Genomic DNA, 18,921 nt, shown 5'->3' with positions numbered 1-18,921 from the left:
AATCCGCGCGATTCTGACAGCTCAAGCAGCAAGCGAAACACAGTCCCGGCCCAACTGCCGTGGCTTGTGTCGTCGAGCGACGCATGTCCGATAGCTTCTTTTCGATTAAATAAAGGTGATACTGCTACATAACTTGTATTGACAGCCACATGGGGCCCGTCTACAAATCGACGAGTGAGGAACAGGCGGTGTCAGGGTGAGGGACTCTCAAATACAACGAAAAACGAGAAACAGCCAGCCGTATGTACTGAGAGCCCCAATAAAAAAAAAGTATGTACTGAGAGCCCAGCTTGACCTGCTGGCGCCATCTATTGAAGTTTCGTAGAGGTAAAATGCCCGCTTCATGTTCACGCAGTCGCAATTCGAATCTCCTTAGGGGCGTTGGATTGTTTTTTTTTTTTTTCTAATACTGTTTTTAGCGCTTTTGAGAACTGAAAACTAATACTTCCGCACAGGAAACGCCACAGACTCACGAAAAATTGCCATACGACGTACAAGACAAGTCGCTCCCAGTCACGGTAGCATGGACGGTAGTTACGGTCTGCTATAACTCTTAAAACGAGCCTTCCCGGTACGTTCCGGTAACGGGTACCGTGTACCGTACCGGAACCGTTTTTCCGATCTGCTATAACTCTCTAATGTGTGAGCCATTTGGCCGCGTACCTGCGTAACGTTTTCCGCGTCGTTCAACGTTCTTTCTACAGTGGTAAGTGGTTCTGTTCATTGTTCAATCGCTTGTTTTGCTGCGATACCTTACCGCTTGACCTTGTGCAATGTGTAAAATTATACAATTCCCATTCTTTTGTCCTATGCTCCTTAGATCCGCCACAGTTGAGCGCGAAAATTCAAAGGACGGGCCTACTAGTTCGGACCCGTGGCTTTCGAACTTATCTATGTGCCTTAGAAGAAGCCACGCACGATATCGCGTACGCGGGTGGCAATGCAAATTCTTCAGCATCGGTTGCGAACAAGTGTCCGCTTGCCTCAGGTACTGCAGGAGTGTTTGTAGCTGGGCTAGTTGGTTCGTTGATTCGTTGCACGGATTGAACAGCGCTAAGACGGGACAAAGTGAAGCGAAACAACCAAGGGAGCTGATTAACCACTGTTTATTTTGGTAGTAAATATTATTTATAGTGGAAAAAGCAATCATGGTTATCTGTGTGCGCATTGCAGCACGCGAAGAAACAGATCAAATAGGCTGTGATAGTGCGTATCTAACGAGTTGCAGCGCCTTGCAGGTGAAACGTGAACCGCTCCTATCTCTCCAAATATGCGAATTCTCTGCTTAGCGGGGCCGAGAGTGATGCCGCTAAGGAGCTTGCTGGCTATGCTGTGGAGCAGCTGATCTGGATACCCAGCGGAGCGGAGACGCTGGATTTAGAAGGCAATAGCCATCCCTCTTCACGTCCTGCAAGCACTCAGTGCAATCCAGTTTTGGGGCTCAAATCTAGCATCTCCGCTCTGCTGGGCTACCAGATCAGCTGCTGCACAGCAAGCCAGTAGGCTCCTGGCCGATATGCACTACAGTCAAGCGCCCGTATTACAAAGCGTATGGGACTGCGATACTTGTTCGTTACACATGTCACTTCATTTTATACGTCACGCATTTCATTGACCCAATAAAGCAGATAAGCATACTGAGAGAAATAACCGTCAGAATTAAACTGCAGTAGGCGAAAAAAGTCAACAATTTTCTTGTGCGCAGTAGTAAGACGTACTGAATGCGAACCCACCACCGACCTGCTGCTGTTGAAGTGTCACACTAAACTTTTTTACGCCCTTTTGGCCAAAAAAGGTGTAAAATAATTGAAAAAAGGGTGTTGGGAGGCCCTCACACCCTTTTTCTTGAATCTCCACACCCTTTTTCGTAGCTCTCTACCCTTTTTGCGTGAAAAAAAGGGTGTTGACCAACCTCAACACCCTGTTTTTAGGAAGGGTGTTGAAAGGGTGTGGGAAAGGTGTTCAGCTCTTCATTGATTGAGGCCATGCATGCAATATAATTTCAAAAAGACATCCCATTGCACCATCCTCCCAACCTCGTCAGAAATGTTCAAAAGAAAAAAAAAGCTGCCAAATTCAATAAAACGCATCGGCAGCACCGACGTTGAAACAGGAAAAAATATCAGCCCTTGCTTGTTACGACTTCGACAGAATAACACTCCCCCTTTCACTTTTTGTTTTCTACAGCCTTGCACGGAGCACAGCACAGCCTTGAACTGTGACATCTGTATCATCATTTCGTCGTTCCCTGTTCCTCTCCTGCCCCACCAGCACAATCATAGCCCTCTCTGACAACAGTCATTCTCGTCACTCAGTGGAGTTATAACGTACTAGCAATCACAATTTTATTCCATTGTTATTGTTAGCGACCGTAAATATTGTGTACAAATGCAATAAACAGACCACATAGTTTCTCCTGCAGAAACAACGTTGGAGAACAAGGCAGATATCAAAAGAAAACAAAAGTTGGGGAGGTAGGGGCATGAAATCGGGCGCTAAATAAACAGACGCCAAATAATAATACGATTACTTACACTAGAACACTGCCAAATTTCATTGCGCAGTGTTATCTTACTATCTGCTGCTTTTTTTAACGTTCAAATCGAGCGCCATAAGCTTCAGTTCGCGTTTTGTGTTTCTAAACTTTAAATATCTAAGCTTCTTTATTATAATACACACAATAAATAATAAACCTAAAGATTATGTTATATTCAGTAAAAGAGGCAATTATTTATTGTTGTCGTTTTAATTTGTTTACGCAACTCCCTGCCAGCGGCCGATTCCCTGAGTACGGCGCGCGGCGGCGTGGCCGGATTCCGGAACAGATACCCCGTGACCCGTCTTATGTGTTTACAGTGGTGTGCGGTTAAACAAGCGCAGTTATTATGATTAATTGGGCAGCTCGTCGTCTTCGGTTGTGTTTGTCGTGTTCGACTTCGCGATGGAGTATTTGAGAACAACTTTGGCACCTGAAGACGGCTAATTTCGTTGGCGCTTGCCTCTGAACGTCGCTCGCTCTTCTGCGTCGGCTCCTCTCGGTAAGCTGTCTCGTCACATTTGCCGCCTTTCTTGTCACTGGATGTCGTTTGTAGCTGTCATCGCCGCTTTAAGGATTCGTTAACAGGAGCACGCGTGTGTGAATTGTTTAACTGAACTGGCGAGGTTGAACCTAGAGGGCTCGTCTCTAGAAAGGCGATGTGCGAAAGATTGTGGTGCTTGCATTGAGCGCTAAACGCACTGGCGCTCAGTAACGCCGTGGCGCTCAGTAACTCAGTAACGTTTCCCATTCCGCAGCACTATATTGAACAGCTTCAGAGTTCACCACTGCGAACCACGTCTTACGCGTAGTTTATCAGAACACGGGCGGCTACTCCTCTAAACTGTGCTGCGCAGCGTTTTCGGCTTCGTTGATCACCGCAGTCGTTTGTGCCGTGTTGGGAATTGCGAGGGAGAATCGTTTGCGAGCGAATGTGCGCGCCTCGCAAGCTTCGTTGCGTTTGCGGCGAGCCACCTCACCATGTGTACGGTGCCGCGGTACGCGGGCAGTGATTTTGGCTGAATGTTGTGTTGCCCGAGACGTAACATTCGTGCACCTAATCATTTCCATTCTTGCATGTGTGGTAATCATGTGTCATCCCGTTTTAGACCTCTGGACGGTCTGAGCGCATCACGTCCCTCCATTCAACCGGACAAGAGCCACAAGCATTGTCAACAGTGTTTGGCCGCCAGAACGTAAGTTTTCAAACACAGTTTTGGTAGCACAGTGGGCTATCATACTTGAATATTGTTCGATCACTTGTATGTACAAGTTCTCTCCCCCGTAACAATTATTGGTGTTTCATGCATAACCTAACATGAGGCGCTCAATGGCAACCTTTATTGTTAATTTCGGAAAACTCAAAGTTTCACCCAAAATCATAATGTGGGCGTAGCAGTTAATCACCATGTATACGAACTTCCTGGTGTTAGTCATGTTTACGGTGAAGCCATATTTCTTAGGTGGTGACACAAAAATGTTATTACCTTTGTAGTTCAGTCTTCGATAAAGCCTTACCAGTTCTGTTTTCAGCTATTTTTTGGATGTTTATCATGTGAATTGACAGTCCTTGCAGTCCACTTTTTCAAATAGTTATGTAACTGCCTGTACCATTTAAACATGCCTGATTGGGGTTCTGAAGGCTGCGATTTACGCACGCTAGTGCTGTACCGCCAATAAACAAACATCCTTCCACAAAGAAAAAGATTTGAAAAATGTAAAGTATCCGCAGCGTTATTCTTAACTGGAACATGCTAATTGTTAGGCCTGGGGCTTTTCCTGAAAGCACTGTGGATGTTATGAGAGAGGAAAACCACTCAAACACATCTGCCAAGGCCGTTGCTGCTCCAAGATGCGTGCAAGCATTGAGTCTTCTGAGCAATACATTACACCCTTTTTTTTAAACAACCGACGTGCATGCTGAACGTACTCCTGATTGGGCGTTTGCCAGGCGCAAGGAATTTTTTTTCGGGGGGAAGGGGGGGGGGGAGCCGTGGTCGACCAAAAGATGGGACGGGGAAATATGTAGGCAAGGCATCTTGCGCGTTGTTTTGCAAACGATGCTTGAAATAACTGACTTTAACATGCGATTTGTGTATGCTCAACGCTAACTGTAAAGCCCACCTTAAAGGAGCCATGAAGAGAAAATGCAAGTTGGTTTTATTCGAAAGATTTCGTGTTTTATAGTGCCCCCAGCGCTTGTCTGGATACAAACGGTGCTTTATTCACTGAGAAATTAAACAATTTAGGTTAAAATTTTGATTTTCCCGCTCAATCGTGCTTTTCGTGGTCCCAAATGACATCACAGGAACCGACCGCTCTGCAGCCTAGAGTACCTTCATTCACGCATCCGCCGTACAGGGCAGAGACACGTATACGCTGGCGCCGCCATTTTCGGTTGCTCGCTCGCCGCCGAAGCAAGTCATTGTGTCAAAACCGCGCTAAAATTATCGCCGCAACGCGGTTTACTGAAGAAGTTCGAATCATATTGTCTGTTTCGCGTTGCTAGGTCTCGTGGGAAACGAAAAGAATAACGCGTTGAGCCTGTTGGCCCAATTGCGGCGGCACGGGACCGTTCAAAGGTTGTCTCCACCCTGTACAGCGGTGTTGGTTTGTTCCCGCGTTTTTTTTTACGTTATGTAACCTAGATGGCGCCACCATACCGTGGCAAGCGTTTGGTTTGTTTTTGCCCGCATTTAAATCTGGCTTGTTTTTGTTCTGGGAGAAAATATTCGTTCCCTGAAACAGTGCTCGCTCGACAAATGGGGTCACGTAAGACACCGTTGCTTGCGTCAATCAGCCAGTGTCGTCTGAGACAACCCCAAGCCCCGCAGTGCTGTGCACAGCTAAACCAAGCATGCTGTGCGCAGTACGAACAGCAGAACGCAACAGTACTTCTATGTTTACATGTGCTTTCGTAACTTCCACTGTTTGTCCCATCATTCTTATTGCTTTGTAAAGAATGTGCCCTAAATTTAAGCGCAAATCGCTCATTCGTCTAGTTTGTAAGCTCTACCTAATTGGCGTCTGCTTCTGCCAGCCTCCGCCAATCGCAGAGCTTAGCTCATGTGACATTATAGGTTCTGTTGCGGGAAATGAGCTGGTGGGTCGCATGACCATTCCCGTTTTTCCTAATTATGTAGCTTATTTGAGCGAAGTTTACGTTAAAAGTAGTGTCAGTATGATTCTAACGAGACAATCTTTTGAATGAACCAAACTTGTGTTTTCTCTTCATGGCTCCTTTAAGGAGCTTAGATGGTGATGATAATTAGGATCACCTAAATTCCCGTTCGCTGGTCTATGGGCAGACCACGGGCGAATCATTCGTCCGCAGAGCAGGTGGTTAGGCGGACCCGCACTCGTGAGCGTGATCATGAGTGCGCTCGTGAGTGGCGCGCGGTCCCCGAAGTTCGTCGGGAGGAAGTGGAGGCCAACACTGAATGTTTGCTATCAAGATTCTCGTGTTTTAGATTTTCCTTTAGAAAAGGGACTATTAAGTTTTCTTGTCAGCTATGAAGTACAGTCGAGCACGATTTGAAGGTTATCGCGCCAGCATCGAGCGGCCAAGCGTGCCACCAGCCCACGGTTTCGTTTCGGAACCATGAAAATCGAGATTTCGCACTCTTCGCTCCCTTGTTGGCTGTTCCATGATACAACAATGGCCCGCACGACTGACTTGCCACCCTTTGGGTTTCAAGCTGTACATTCGTTGTTATCAAGCACAGACTTGGACTTGGTTGCCCTTTATTACGCCGACGATAACGAAACTTGCATGGAATATTTGCTAAAGCTGGTGTTCTTTCTGCTTCGTTTGAAAGAGTAGCTTTCCCGCGACAACCATCGAATCGCAGTGGACTGTACATGCGGCGCATTCGTATATTATGGCGGTGAAGCTAGCAAACGTGCGTCTTCGTCCTTAAGTAATCGCCTTTTGTTATTTTTTGTGCTAGTAACGTGAGTAGTACACTTGCGCTAAGCAGAACACCTTATTGCACTGCTGTTGAATGTTGAGCTTGTTGCACGTTTCTTAAATTTCATTATATTTCTATCTGTTAAATCGAAACAGACATGGCTTCAGTAAAATTCCGGTTAAGCAAATACAGAATGCTGATTCTAACCAAGAGGGAGGTCAAGGAAACAGTGGAATAGTGCCAAAAAAAAACAAAGCTCCGCAATAAGGAGAATTGTGTAGTTTTGTTGATGTGGAGGAAATACAACATGGGCAGAGCAATGCTTTTTATGCAGCAGAAATTATGGATCTGCAATAGTCAATGAAATGCGATGTCAGTAGAAAAATAAACATATCAAGGATTGATAGTTGACTGAACAAAATACAGCGACATGCTCTGTCATGTGATTATACTTTGTACCAGTGTAAAGACAAGGAATGACACGCTCCCGACCACATGTAAGCCTATATGCGGCTTTTCCTGCTGTTCTGCCATTCCCCGGCCGTGCTGTTCCGCCATTGAAACAGTGGGGCTGTTTTGATCGGCTCGCGGCAGGTTCCCGGTGCTTGTCGGTGTATCCGGCGCGAAATGCAGCCGGGCTGTATATATTGACAGGTACAGCATCTGGAGCGGGCGCAGGGATCAGACGTTGACATAGCCCTTGTTTTCAGCTTTATGTGAGCAAGAATGTCCTTAAAACTGCAGGTAACTTCAGGCGGTTTTTCAGGCTGCCTAAACCGCACCCCAGCCTTGGCATAAAACATTATGAAGAAGGGGGGGGGGGAGCACCTGGACCCCCCCCCCCCCCCGGCTAAGCCCTTGGCGTGTGCTTATTCTTTCTTGCATCCACCACATTCGAGTCGTCACGTTGAATTGGGAATGCTGGAATCCAGCATATGCTGGCAAGATACGAGAGCTTGAACACAACCCACTTGCCCGCAATGAGTTTTCAAAGATCTCCACCACCTGAAGGTACTGAAGTGAGATGTAAGCATTGCCTGAAAACCATTCCAGATAAGGGTACGAAATCATAGTTATGGGCCTTTCTCGCCCATTTACGTGTTTTGAACAAAAAAAGTGCCATTTAAAGGTAACACGTCGTTCCCTGCCGATTTCTGATGCCTGATTAAGTTTGTGGGCATAAATGTAGCAGCTTTCTCACATGTCTAACGTGTATGCGGGCTTGTTAGGAGTGAAGTAGGTAAAAATTGAAAGGTTTGATTGTAGTTGTGTATAGATTACCTACATTGTTTTCATTCCTAGAAAAGAAAAATTGAGGTAACCTGCCAATTGTTCTGCATTGCTGCATTTTATTATGCTTGTATGATTCGTAGAACCTGCAGGAGTTCAGCTGCTTGTTAAAGGAAAAATGAACAATGGTACAAAAAGAAGAGCATCTACTAAATAAAAATCTTCACAATCGCAGGATGCCAACGGTCCACCTGCCAACTTGCGTCCTCCATTGTTTCTGCTGGCTGGAGCGGCGCATGGAGCATTTTTCAGCTTCTCGAAGTTTGTGATCAAGCGGTGCCCCAAGTGAAGGATGCCGCAGACGGATCTTCTGTTTTAATGCCACAATTTCATGTGCTGAGCACTTACTCGTAAGGCATTTTAAATATTCATCATCCCAGAGGGTATGTTACCTTCGTCTTGGGTGGAATGTGGCTGCAATCAGGTTATTTGTGACAGAAACAAGTGAACCACGTGGGGAGAGTCATTGAGGCCTTGTTGATTGCGCATGCTTCTGAAATAACGTTTTCATTCAGCTGAATATTTTCTAAATATTACAATTTGTGAACAAAATATGATAAAAGTCATGATTAGTTGTACTACAGTGCAGGAAAGAAATGCCAGCACATGTTTTAAGAGCCTCTTATATTTCAGGTCATTGGCTGGTGAGCAATAAAACAGAACTCAAAATTGTTTAAAGTGAAATCAAATATTTGTTGTCACCAGTGCATGACCCGTAGTAAAAGCTATCTGGTCTCCCAATTTCAAATGAGACAGGAAATGCCAAAAAAATAAGGAAATAAACAAGACAGCTTGCTACAATAAACCAATTCAAAGAATTGCTCAATGTCCATAAAGTGGTTGCTTGCTACAATAAACCAATTCAAAGAATTGCTCAATGTCTATAAAGTGGTGATTCAGGCGGGTTAGTTCGGTGTTGATGAAATACAAGCAGGCACTCGCCTGGTCAAAAACAAACAAACAAATAAAGACATTTTGGGGCCCCTACTGGTCCCTTGATCACAATGAAAGGGGGGTGAAAGGTCTCGATTATTTATAGGTTCGGTGGCGCAGAGTGCGCATGTGTATCTTGGGGAGATTACCCCGCGACCGGTTAATCGTGTTTTTAGTTGGTTGAATATGCACTGATTCTACAAGTAGTGTCGACAGGCGCTTCTCTGATGCGATTATGCTTGCCGAATCCCAATTGATGACGTGGTCAGTAGCCAGGTGATGATCCGCCAAGGCATTTCAGCTTACATTGCCCTTTTTGACATCGTTCTGGTGCTATTGAATTCTTCTTTTAAAAATTTCCAGTGAACTATGTAGGATGCATCGCTATCCTTGCATGGAATTTTGTAGGCAACTCCGGGGAATCTTGATTTTTCTAAAGGGTCTTTCACACGTACCAGCTTCTGCTTAAGCCTGTTCGTTGGCACGTGTGCAGTTTTAACGCCATATGTGCCAAACACCCCTGCAAGAGCTTCACTGATGCCTTGCGTGTAGGGGACGGCAGCGCGTTTTTGCCTGTCTTCTTCAGGAACCCTTTCGGAGGAGGCAACTGAAGCCCGCAATTGTTGCGTCCTCACAAGCTTTGAAGGGTAGCCGTTACTGCGAAGGTCCTTCCTTACCACGGCTAGCTCTTGCTTGCGCAGACCAGGCTCAGAGCAGATTCGTGATGCGCGTGAGAAGAGTGCAGCGGCGACGGAGCGTTTTTGGCCTATAGGATGCGCAGAGTCGAACCCCAGGTATCTACCCGTGTGGGTCGGCTTTCGATACACAGTGGTTGTAAATCCTTTGGCCGACCGTCTCACAAGTACGTCGAGGAAGGCGATCTGTCCATTATTTTCCTGTTCCATGGTGAACTGGTTGCTTGGAACACAAGAGTTTAGATGCTCAATTAAAGGCATTACGTCTCGGCGGTGGATCACACAAAAACAGTCGTCTACTTAGCAGACAAAGATCTTGGGTCCGTCTTGTACGAGCATAGCGCAGAATTTTCTAGAGCCTCTAAGGCAATATTCGCACAGACTGCTGAAATGGAATCTCCCATCGCTGTTCCAAACTGCTGCTTGTAACATTATACGTTGAAAACAAAACGTCTTCTGCAGGCCAAATTCCAGGCAAAATTACGCGGTCCGGAGTTGCAAGGATCTACTCGAGAACGATGCATCTCTGCCTTCACGTTCGCCAATTGAGACGCAAGACTTATATTGTCTCCTGGAATTTGGCCTGCAGAACACATATATTTTGTTTTCAACGGACCAGCGGTTTCGAACAGGGATGGGAGCTTCCGTTTCAGCAGTCTGTGCGAATATTGCCTTAGAGGCTCTAGAAAATTCTGCGCTATACTCGTACAAGACGGCCCCAAGATGTTTGTCTGCTACGTAGACGACTGTTTTTGTGTGATCCAGCGCCGAGACGTAATGCCTTTATTTGAGCATCTAAACTCTTGTGTTCCAAGCATCCAGTTCACCATGGAACAGGAAAATAATGGACAGATCACCTTCTTCGACGAACTTGTGAGACGGTCGGCCAAAGGATTTACAACCAGTGTGTATCGAAAGCCGACCCACACGAGTAGATACCTGGGGTTCGACTCTGCGCATCCTATAGGCCAAAAACGCTCCGTCGCCGCTGCACTCTTCTCACGCGCATCACGAATCTGCTCTGAGCCTGGTCTGCGCAAGCAAGAGCTAGCCGTGGTAAGGAAGGACCTTCGCAGCAATGGCTACCCTTCAAAGCTTGTGAGGACGCAACAATTGTGGGCTTCAGTTGCCTCCCCCGAAGGGGTTCCTGAAAAATACAGGCAAAACCGCGCTGCCGTCCTCTACACGCAAGGCATCAGTGAAGCTCTTGCAAGGGTGTCTGGCACATATGGCGTTAAAATTGCACACGTGCCAACGAACAGGCTGAATCAGAAGCTGGTACGCGTGAAGGACCCTTTAGAAAAAACAAGATTCCCCGGTGTTGCCTACAAAATTCCATGCAAGGATTGCGACGCATCCTACATAGGTGAAATCGAGAGCATGATGGAATCCCGTCTGGCCGGGAGAGTACATTAGGAACGAAAAAGAGACGCCGACCAGTCCAAAAAAAACGTACTGACGTTTGGGCTTCTATAATCGCTGCAAAGAGCGTGAGTAGATCGGGTTTAGATTTCCGTCGTTACGATTGACTGTGTTAGATGTGGTCTGAATGATTAGTGATTCCAGATGTAGCCGTGATGGTCACTTTTTCTGTAGCGACGATTCTTGCATTGTCCCAATCAATCTTGTGGTCATTCACGATGGCATGTTTGGCTAAAGCATTGTTGCGGACGCTTTTATTCTTTACTTCACGTGCGTGCTGCTGCCAATGATTCTTATAATTTCCTGATTCCCCGATATACACGCCGCTGCAGTCTGCACAAGGTATCTCGTATACCACACCTGGGAAGCGCTCCTTGTGCAAGCGGTCCTTGACTCTCACGAGCTCATGGCGCATCTTTTTGGCTGGAACGTGGGCCACCTGCACGTCATATTCCCGTAGGATACGTGCCAAACATTTACTTGTTCCTGGAAGGTAATGCACAGGAGCTCGCTTCATCGGGGCAGGAGGCACGTCCAGTTGTCCCCGTCGTGTCAGTTGGCGTTCTGTTGTGTTTATAATGTGCCTCGGGTAACCGCAGCTAGCCAGGTCGTCCCGTACCTTTGCCGTGTCCACCGCCGCATCCTCGGGCTTCGAGCACGATCTTTTCGCACGCTGCAGTAGCGTGCTAACAACAGCCGTCTTGCGGGAAGAGGGGTGCACGGAGTTGAAGTTCAGGTAGCGGTCTGTGTGCGTTTCCTTGCGGTACACGCTGAAACGTAGCCTCTGGCCCTGCCGAGACTCGAGGACGTCCAGGAAGGGAAGTTTGCCATCGGCCCCCTCTTCTGACGTGAACTGAATGGCACGTTCCATACTGTTGAGGTGGGCCAGCAAGCTGTTCGCCGCGTCTTTCTGAACGACGCCGAAACAATCGTCGACATAACGCAAGAACACTTTTGGTTGAGGTGGAAAGGAGGCTAGCGCGCGTGCTTCCAGCGCTTCCATGGTCAGGTTCGCCGCCGTGACCGAAATAGAGGCACCCATTGGAGTCTCCTGCCTTTGCTTGTAAAAATGGCCTATAAAGACGAAGTACGTATTGTTCAGGCAAAAATCTAGAAGCCTGCGTAGTTCTGGCTCATCCATCGGTGATCTCTTGGGCGTTTGATCAGCCTCGAGAGCAGCGGTGCATAGGTTGACAGCCAGGTCAATTGGAATGCTCGTGAAAAGGGACTTCACGTCGAAGGACACCATCAAGTCGTCTTTCTCGATCACGGTGTTGCGAGTCTTCTCGACAAAATCGAAAGAATTACGAATGTGAGTGGTCCCTTTACCGACGAGCGGAGCCAGAACTTGGTGCAGGGCCACCTGTCGAAGTTCCTGCACCAAGTTCTGGCGCCGCTCGTCGGTAAAGGGACCACTCACATTCGTAATTCTTTCGATTTTGTCGAGAAGACTCGCAACACCGTGATCGAGAAAGACGACTTGATGGTGTCCTTCGACGTGAAGTCCCTTTTCACGAGCATTCCGATTGACCTGGCTGTCAACCTATGCACCGCTGCTCTCAAGGCTGATCAGACGTTGCCTAAGAGATCACCGATGGATGTGCCAGAACTACGTAGGCTTCTAGATTTTTGCCTCAACAATACGTACTTCGTCTTTATAGGCCATTTTACAAGCAAAGGCAGGAGACTCCAATGGGTGCCGCTATTTCGGTCACGGCGGCGAACCTGACTATGGAAGCGCTGGAAGCACGTGCGCTAGCCTCCTTTGCCCCTCAACCAAAAGTGTTCTTGCGTTATGTCGACGATTGTTTCGGCGTCGTTCAGAAAGACGCGGCGAACAGCTTGCTGGCCCACCTCAACAGTATGGAACGTGCCATTCAGTTCACGTCAGAAGAGGGGGCCAATGGCAAACTTCCCTTCCTGGACGTCCTCGTGTCTCGGCAGGGCCAGAGGCTACGTTTCAGCGTGTACCGCAAGGAAACGCACACAGGCCGATACCTGAACTTCAACTCCGTGCACCCCGCTTCCCGCAAGACGGCTGTTGTTAGAACGCTACTGCAGCGTGCGAAAAGATTGTGCTCGAAGCCCGAGGATGCGGCGGTGGACACGGCAAAGGTACGGGACGACCTGGCTAGCTGCGGTTACCCGAGGCACTTTAAAAACGCAACGGAACGCCAACTGCCCCGATGAAGTGAACTCCTGTGCCCTACCTTCCAGGAACAAGTGAATGTTTGGCACGTATCCTACGGGAATATGACGTGCAGGTGGCCCACGTTCCAGCCAAAAAGATGCGCCATGAGCTCGTGAGAGTCAAGGACCGCTTGCCCAAGGAGCGCTTCCCCGGTGTGGTATACGAGATACCTTGTGCAGACTGCAGTGGCGTGTATATCGGGGAATCAGGAAATTATAAGAATCGTCTGCAGCAGTACGCACGTGACGTAAAGAATAAAAGCGTCCGCAACAATGGTTTAGCCGAACACGCCGTCGTGAATGACCACAAGATTGATTGGGACAATGCAAGAATCGTCGCTACAGAAAAAGTGACAGCATCACGGCTACATCTGGAATCACTAATCATTCAGACCACATCTAACACAGTCAGTCGTAACGACGGAAATCTAAACCCGATCTACGCACACTCTTTGCAGCGATTATTTAAGCCCACTTAAACGACCCACTTCTGGTGATGCATTTATTGTGAACAAGGCTTCCGTGCTGGAAGCCCAAACGTCAGTACGTTTTGTTTGGACTGGTCGGCGTCTCTTTTTCGTTCCTAATCCTACATAGGTGAAACTGGAAATTTTTAAAAGAATTCAATAGCACCAGAACGATGTCAAAAAAGGCAATGCAAGTTGAATTGCCTCGGCGGATCATCACCTGGCTACTGACCACTCCATCGATTAGGATTCCGCAAGCATAATCGCATCAGAGAAGCGCCTGTCAACACGACTACTTTTAAAGGTGTTGTGCCACCAAATTTGTTGCTTGTGCATTCTTTGTTGCAAACGTTTTATAATTCGTTAGAAAGCATGATACATGCTCTCACACGCACATATTCTGAGTGAAAAATGTATTATCGCACGATTCATGTGAACAGGATTCGGTTTCGGTTTCTGGGCGCCGATTCAAGCAGTGACGTCACAGCGTTGCGCCATAGCCTCCTTTAGTAGGTTATATAGGAGGCTATGGTTGCGCGGACGCTCTGCCACGCGTGTCTACCATGCGGCGCTGCGGTACGTTGCGACTTTACTGCGGCGTCTGCTCCTCCACATACGTGCTTCACCACGGAAGTAAACACGCCAACTCGTCACGTCAAGCCGCGACAGCTCCGACCTGGATTCTTTGTCTGCATCCTCGGATGCAGACAAATGAAAACCATGGATTTGCAAACCATAAAAATGCTAAAAAAAACGCTAAAAAAAAAAGCTGCCCCCGCCGCGAATCGAACCGGCAACGTTGACCGGATGGGCGGAACGCGCGAGACCACTAAGCCAGCGAACAAACGATTCCGCTTCGCGATATGGCCGGTGTACTAGATGGAGGCCCATCCTTGGAGTCGTACGTCGGTGTTTACTAGCTAGTTTACAGAATTCCTGGCTTGTAAACTCACATTTTTTAAATAGCGCTTGCGCAGCAAGGTTCCGTGAAGCCCCCGCGACAGCTTATCGCCATCAACTCTGCTCTTCTGCGAAAGCGCTCGCAAACATAAGTGTGCCCGGCTGCGACTGCGATTTTGCACTGAAGGGATAGTGCTTGCCGTACTTTGGTTTTACGTTTTACGTTAAAAACCTTTGCCGATACTGATCCCTTATTACCCAAATTACCCTACGTAACTGTTCTTCTGCACGAAACTGACCTTATATTTTCTACAGGCGAGCCGATCGCACACACATTCCGGGGTAGCGGCGTCGCCGAAGAGCACGGCCGAAGCGTCGAACGCCAAAATACGGATCGCATTAGCGCTAGTGTTGAGTTGTATGGGCTTCATGGAACTTACTGAGCTTATTACCCTCCAGAAACTAACAAAATAGAGCCGCGTTCATTGCGGCACGAATGTTGTCGGGGCGCAGTTCTCGCTTCTCGGTCGATTGACGACGCGTCGTGCGACCAGTCAGGCGACCGGTTTTGTTGGCGTCTTCGGTCGGCGAGTCAGTCACACTATGGCGACTTTCCATCGGCCGACGTGTTTGTGTCGCCGTCGGCGTGGTGTGAGAACGCGGTCTGGCAATTCGGCAGTCGGCCGATGTTTTAACGACGTCGCGTCGTCGTCGCCGTCGTATCGGTATAGTGTGTCGATACGACCAAGCGACCAAACAAACTGTGGTAACTGGAGTTCACGTTCACGTCGCCCGAGTCGCTAGCGTTGTATGACGTCACAAACTTTGCGGCGCTGGCAATTCACTGACGTCATGGTTAGTGGCGCTAGCGATGGGTCCCGATTTCCAGAAGAGCATTTAGGTAATTTTTAGAAGCGAATTAAAATATATATTAAGCGCTTGCTGTACCCAGCACTTCGTGTTGAGGGTCGTTGCATGCAGAGGAAGCCTACAGCAGGCTTTTTACAGACTTTAAATTTGGTGGCACAACACCTTTAAGATCAGAGCATATTCAACCAACTAAAAACACGATTAACCGGTAGCGGGGTAATCTCCCCGAGATATACATGCGCAATCTGCGCCACCGAACCTATAGATAGTCGCGACCTTTCACCCCCTCTTCATTGTGAACAAGGGGCCAGTAGGGGCCCCAAGGCGTCTTTATTTATTTGTTTTTGACCAGGCGAGTGCCTGCTTGTATTTCATCAATGAATCACCCTCCCCTGACGAGTTTTCGTCGAACCTTGGACTCTGTTAGGTGTCAGTGAGTTTACACAGCCAAGGACGCACATAAGCTCTTAACAAATGAGCTGCGTAGTGGCTATGCACTAGCCATGGTTTTTATTAGTTGCCTTGATGTATGTGATCTTCTGTCGCAGTGTTTTAGGTAGCTCACTCGCACATTATTCCTTTGTTTTTGGACATTGTGGAGTGTCCAATGTATATTCGTTCTATTTCTGATTTTTATTGCAACTGTAAATATGTCAGGAGTCCCGTACTGTGTGCATGAAGGCAGCCTAAATAAAAAAATTGGCTGCCTTGTCTTTGCTTAGAGGGGCCATGCAGACAACACACAAGTTTGATTCATTCGACAGATTGCCTCGTTAGAATCATACTGAGACCATTTTTAGCTGCACTTCACTCGAATAAGCTATATAATTAGGAAAAAGGGAATGGCCATGCGACCCACTAGCTCATTTCCCACAGCAGTACCTATGATGTCATATGTCCCCAGCTGTGCGATTGGCTGAGGCCGGCAAAAGCAAACGCAAATTGGGCAGGCCTTATAAGCATGCCGAATGAGCTATTTGTGCTTAAATGTAATGCATATTCATTTTACAGCAGTAAAAATGGGGCAGTAAACAATGAAAGTTACGAAAATACGCGTACACATACAAGTACCGATGCGCACTGCTGTTGGTACGGCGTGCACTATGCTTGTTTTAGCTGCACAGCACTCCGCCGCTTTGGAGTTGGCTTGCACGGCCCTGGCCGATTGGCATAGGCGATGTTGTCTTACGTGACCCTGTTTGTCGAGGATACCTCATGTTTCACAAAACCATTACTTTCTACAGTAACGAAAACAAGCCAGGTGCAGACGCGGTCAAAAACAAAGCAATGGCAAACAGCGGTTTGGGGATGAGTATGGTAGCTCCACCTGGGAGGACTGATGGCTAGCAAGGCTGCAGACCCGAGTGACGCAGTAGTTTGTTTGATTACATGCACTTATGGCTTCATTGCTGACATCCCAAAAACACACGATATGGTGGGAGAATCAGACTTAACCTAAATTAATTTCTCAGTGAATGCAGCATCATTTGCTGAAGCGGTGGGGCACTATAAAACAGGAAATATTTCGAACGAAGCGAACTTCTATGTTGTCCGAATGGCCCCTTTAATGCACTGTATTGTATTTTTGGTTCCTGTAGTGATGTCACCATGAAGGAACCGCAGTAGACAAAGTTAATGTTAGCGCTTTACCATGCATTTTTTTTTTGTGTTTGATGGAAACAAATATAATACTCTAACCAAGGACTTTATCCGAAGCGTTCCCAACGTTTCGGAACCTACTTGGCTCCTTCATTAGAACTGTCTATGTTTGACCAAGAGCCATAGTTCTACATATAAACAATTTTTTTGTTTGCTGCAGCGGATCAGAGGCTAGGGCACAAATAGGGGGTAGAACAGCTAGATATCTGTTCATCTTTCGCCGGCTTGCTTTGGTGTGACAACTGTATCTAGTTGTCAATTCCAATTTGTTGTGGTCAGTTTTTCTCAACTAAATTGTAGCTTTTTTAAAGATTATGGAAGGTTTTGTGGGCCTAAAGGGTTGCCGCATTGCATGTTTGGCCTATGTAGCGTTGAAAGCGGATATTTTGCTTCAAAGTGGAATGTTGGCCTAGCATCATGGTCCTGTGGTTGCTGCTCACTTTCATTCATGCCATTATTTTTTATATTATCACTTAAAATTAAAAGTTAACAAATCTGCTGTCATTTTAATTTTGTCACCTGCTTTATACTTTCTTTTTTTTCAACTGTCTGTAAGGAGTGACAACTCGTCTTTTTATGATACCAAGGCATCGAACTGTGCTAGTTGGTACATGTTTGAATGGATGAAAAACCAGTGGAAAACACAGGGTACGGAAGAGAACGACGGGATAAGCTTGTCCTGTTGTTCTCTTTTAACTGTGTCCTGTGTTTACCGCTGGTTTTTCATCCATTCAATTTTCATGAATTTGTTCAACAGTGATTAGTTTAAGTGCTCAAGCAATTTTTGGCTTGAAGGTTCCCTGTAGCATTTATATAAGTGCTCTCTGCTCTTTTTTTACCCAAGACCCCATTACCAGCCTTAATGAGATTGTCTTTTGTAGACATGAAGTTGAAATAAATATTTGTTTGCATTGCTTTGCATATTTTGAAAGAATTGCTTGCTCACTTTCTTTCAACCCTGTTTCTTAATCCTGCTTAAAGCATTTTTCCATGTTTATTTTTTTTCAGAACCAGGAAGGGTGCTCATCCTCGGTTCTTGCTGAAGCACCAGTATCTGTACTTCACACGTGAGCTTTGAACACACAGTAATTATGGTATGAAACATTTTACCAGTATTAGCTTGCTTTGTAGATGTCAAAGCTCTCGACAGTGTAGTACATTGTCTGGTGTAGTGCACAATCTCTCTATAACAGCACCCGCTGGGTGCTGTTGTAGAGAATAATTTTGTGGCTATAATACTTGAGATTATTTTAAAATGTACATCAAATACTAGTAAGAATAGCTCTCTAAACTGGTGGCCATTTTCCTGGTGGAGGCAGAAAGTGAAAATACCCATGTGTGGAGATTTAAGTCCACAATAAATATCCCAAAGTTGCCAAAGCTAATCCAGAGCCCTCCTCGCGGTGCACTTAATATCCCATGTGCAGCTTTGTGTAAAAACAGCCAGAAATGTATGATCAATTTAAATTGATTTTAATGTTTCTAAATGCAAGTATTCTAAGTTTAAGCTGCCTTATTTAGTAAAATATTTTCTAACAATTGCATAGCTACCAAAGGTTTGCAGAAAAGCTTTCATTGGTTATGCACCTTCTCAGCGAAACAAAAATGTCATTAAGAAAAGCAGAAAAAACCTAAATATGGCAAGTAGCAACAGTAAAGCTGCTAATAAAAAAGATGCTAAACGTTTTATTGATAATATTGCTGATTTTACTTCTAGTCAACTCTTAAAAGGGCTATAGACGGGTTTGATGGATCCCATGACGCACCTCGTAATACTAGACGAAACTAATGGGCACTGGCTGTTGGCTTTTCATTTGCAACATCGAAAAATGACCCCACATCCACCAGCAGGGACATAATGCAAGGCACCATGCACAAGCTAGACTCATGATAAAATACTGCTATAACAACAATGTCATCACATTTCAACCAGGGAACCCATATGCATTGTTCTGTGATGTTTACAGTTCTTGGTATTGCTATGTGGGGTCATTTTTCATGAAGCAAAAAGAATAATGTAAAATAAAATAAGTGGCAGTGGGGACCCA

At 46.4% G+C, this 18,921-nt stretch overlaps 1 long non-coding RNA gene across 1 annotated transcript; it reads left to right on the top strand.

Moving 5' to 3' along the window:
• Nucleotides 1-2,836: 2,836 nt before the first annotated feature.
• Nucleotides 2,837-8,713, top strand: LOC144158501 (uncharacterized). Its single transcript, XR_013320094.1, has 3 exons — nucleotides 2,837-3,038; nucleotides 3,646-3,732; nucleotides 7,913-8,713. It is a non-coding gene; the product is annotated as an uncharacterized LOC144158501 (long non-coding RNA).
• Nucleotides 8,714-18,921: the final 10,208 nt, after the last annotated feature.

Source organism: Haemaphysalis longicornis, unplaced genomic scaffold (assembly GCF_048455015.1).
Source record: "Haemaphysalis longicornis isolate Haplotype H1 unplaced genomic scaffold, Haemaphysalis longicornis Haplotype H1 scaffold_10, whole genome shotgun sequence".
Classification (NCBI taxonomy): domain Eukaryota; kingdom Metazoa; phylum Arthropoda; class Arachnida; order Ixodida; family Ixodidae; genus Haemaphysalis; species Haemaphysalis longicornis.
The sequence above is the reverse complement of the archived record's forward strand: the minus strand, read 5'-3'. Positions and strand labels throughout refer to the sequence as shown.